Source organism: Cebidichthys violaceus, unplaced genomic scaffold (assembly GCF_023349555.1).
Source record: "Cebidichthys violaceus isolate CVI_PGR_0920_01 unplaced genomic scaffold, fCebVio1.0.p SCAF_6, whole genome shotgun sequence".
Taxonomy (NCBI): domain Eukaryota; kingdom Metazoa; phylum Chordata; class Actinopteri; order Perciformes; family Stichaeidae; genus Cebidichthys; species Cebidichthys violaceus.
In genome coordinates, this window is record NW_027176816.1 from 14560062 (window position 1) to 14563810 (window position 3749).

A 3749-nucleotide genomic window follows, 5' to 3' on the forward strand; every position below is an offset into this window, starting at 1 on the left:
AGTGTTGCTTTGGCTCTGCACATTAGATTTATTGGCAATCAAGAATTAGAATATCAGCAGACTTAATCTCTTTAGGTCACGGTCACAGTGTAATTATTTAAATTGAATGCCCATATCACATGAACAAAATCTAGGCTTGCGCATTGTACCTACTACTGAATGCTAAAGAGTTAGCGTGGCACTGACCTAGCGTTACTCAGTTTAGCACATGGTAAAACTTTAGTTTGTTACCTTAATTCTACATTTTCTCTTTGATAATGTTAGCTTTGTACCTACTAATTTACCACTCAGAATTCAGCATGATAACTGCTATCATTATACGGTTTATGCTCATGTACAATATAGAGCCTGCTAATGGCTACTAATCCCACTTAGGACTATCTTGGAACACAAGGATATTTCATTAATTCAGCTGACCAATGGCACAATCTACTGAATACTGGACTCCTGCAATCCAGTTGAAGAATGGATGGGTGTATGCATGTGTGGTTTTGGGGTGAAGTGTTTGCAGTCTGGGTTTAAAGTGACACTTGTAGCATATCTGTGAAGTGCACGGTGTAGGGTTACATAATGAAACAGCTGTAATCAAGGTGTTAAAATAATGAGCTGACTGTTGCAACATGACACACCTGAGATGAGTTTTTATATGTTGCAATCTTACTGTATAGGTAACCATTTATCATAGGCCTCTGTTAAACTGTTTAACTCTGACTGAAAACTGTTGGCTGACCACTGTGCATTTATTCTCAAAGAAGATTCTCTCAACATGGCTTAAAATGAGGTCATTATTTTTAAGGCTCCGTCTTATCTATTCTCATTGTTGCAGACATAATTTATTAACTGGCTGTCATTTTTGATGGTTTGGACTTCATGAACAATGAGATGAACAAAGTGGACATACTGTGTTGGACTTTGGGAGGAACAGATTTATCCTACATGTCAGATTTCTATTAAACTTAACACATTAGCAATGCATTTGTTCCATTGGAGGAGTTGTTGGTGAGTAAACAAAAGCAAACAAGGAGTGAGCTCGACATGAGAGCTTAAACCATGAGCTTTTCTTTTGCACAGCAGATATTCAAGGTTCAAGGTGCCATGTTGTGAGGAGGCAGTAAGTCCCAATCTTTTATAAACAGTTTAATTGAATGGATACATCATGCAACAGTACGTACTTTTTAAGGGCCACTGCAGTATGTACTAAAACAAAAAGTATGCCATTTGGAACACAGCTTAAGTCTCATGCTGAAAGGCTATCAGAGGACCAGGAGCGCTCCTCCAGAAGGAGAAAAAAGTGCTTTACTGCTTTACAGGCCACTGAACACCGGGAGAAGCTCGCAGAGTAAAGAAGAAGCACTAGTTCTATAAGAACCTGCCACTTCATTGGTTTGAGGAGGAGAAGGAGTCCACATAGAACTGAGACTATCACACCTGAGTGGACTTTTCCCCTCAGAGCAGTAATAACACATAGTGGCTCAGTGTTAGTCAATAAAAACATTAGAACATGTAGCTCCTGCCTGTAAGCCTACTGTACAGCTCAGTGACGTGCGGTGAGGTTCGTGGCTGGTGAGGCACATAAATCAGATGTACAAATATATGAACCCAATAGAGTAGCTTAAATCACCATTAAATTGGCAGCTTGCACATTGACTACTGGTTGTTTTTCATATCAACATTATTTACACACACATAGGTAAGGTACATATTTGATTCCACCGGGAGCGTGTGCGCTGCAATCTGCCCCCACCGACCTGCGTCACCGGGAGCGTTTCAGAAGCGGAGCGCTCGCGGGGGCCACCCGCGAAAATCGTGAGATTCTGCAATAATCTGTGTAACAACCACGGATGTATAAAGAGAACAACAAACACATAAAAGGTTACTTTACCTGTCCAACGTTGAATTGCTGTTGATTTTGGTAATATTTGAGACATTTTTAAGCTTGGATATATAATCTTACATTTTTGTGGTCAAAGCAAAATATAAGAAGAAGAAAAGTGTAGAAGAAGAGCAATGACAGAACAAGCATAAACCCGACCCGTGGGCTCTCGCACGCCCTCTTCGTTGAGGCAGAGGTAATGTTTGCCTCCCCTGTGTGCTTTTTCACTGCGGTTTAATGTCAGATCAGCAACACTAAACATGTTCTACACATACGTGAAATACATTACCTATTCTATGTAAAGAAAGGACATATAATAAAAGTGTCTACAAATATTACAGTGGTGACAAACAATGAGAAAGCAAAAGGCACGTGCTCAACCCAGTTTGTGAGGGATTGGGCAATCTGAGGTGAGGCACAGCTCATCGTTGCCTCACCTTACTGTCTCCTCTCTGTTTGAACAGGACATGCGCTAATTCAGCGATTTTGATTATAAAAATGCTTGAAATTATTGGAATCATACAGACATTACATTTATAGCACAGATCAGTAGATACATATTAATATTTATTTTATTTTAGCATTATTTGTTTTTTACTTTTCATGATGCAAATGCCTCCCCTGACCGCACGTCCCTGGTACAGCTATATTTTGTATTATTGAAAAATGCAATACGGGGACACTGTCGTGTTCAGACTTTCTCATTAACGAGGGAGCCCCCCTTCCCCGCTCCTGGTCCGTCAACAAAATAAAGCCGAATAGCTGGTTCAAGTTAAAATCAAAAGGTATTTAATCTCTAACAAAAGCAAATACAGTTACAAACTGAATCACACTATGAAATACAGAAAAAATATATGTCATGAGATAGAGGTCTATTGCATTCCATCCAACAGGCTGGCGTATTCCAGTTAGTTGTAAAATGGTCAACAACAGAGCCCCCGATTTGCGGAAAAGCCTCAGGCTTTGTACTTCCTTAAAGTCCACCTCTTTCCATATGTCAGCAACACATTTCGTTCAGGGATTGGCTGTGACTTCGATCTGCTCCTTCTTGAAACATCTCCATTTTGCTGCTGCATCCTTATCTCAAGAATGGAGCCGCCGTTCTCGTAAGCTGCACCCTAGCTAACATCCAGTTATCTTCATTTGTTACTTTTAGGTGGACACATCACAAGGCATCATTGTTCTACAACATTCATTAAGTTTCTATTTGGTTTTGACCTTCAACAAGTAATCATATTGTAACACACTGATCATCTCATCTTGCCTCTCCGGGGAGCCATCACCTTAACGTGGTGGAGAGGTTTGAGTGCCCCCATGACCCTGAGGGCTATGTTGTCTGGAGCCTAGAGCTCCTGGTAGGGTCTCCCATGGCAAATTGGTCTCAGGCGAAGGGCCAGACTAAGAATGGTTAAAAAAACAAAACAATGAAAAAACAAAGAAGAGTCGAGGAGACCCTGCCCGGAAAAAGCCCGGGGCCCACGTCTGGAGCCAGGCCCAGTCGGAGGGCGAGCGCCTGGTGGCCGGGTTTGCCACGGAGTCCGGCCGGGCACAGCCCGAAGCAGCAACGTGGCACCCCCCTCCTCTCCATCCTATGGGCTCACCACCTGCGGGAGGAACCGCTGGGGTCGGGTGCGCTGCCCCATGGGTGGCAGTGAAGGCCAGGGACCTCGACGGACCAGACCCGGGCGGCAAAGGCTGGCTCTGGGGACGTGGAACGTCATCTCTCTGTGGGGGAAGGAGCCGGAGCTTGTGCGGGAGGTGGAGCGCTACCAGTTAGATCTGGTGGGGCTTACCTCTACGCACTGCATCAGTTCTGGAACCGTACTCCTGGATAGGGGTTGGACTCTTTTCTTCTCTGGAGTTGCCCAGAGTGTGA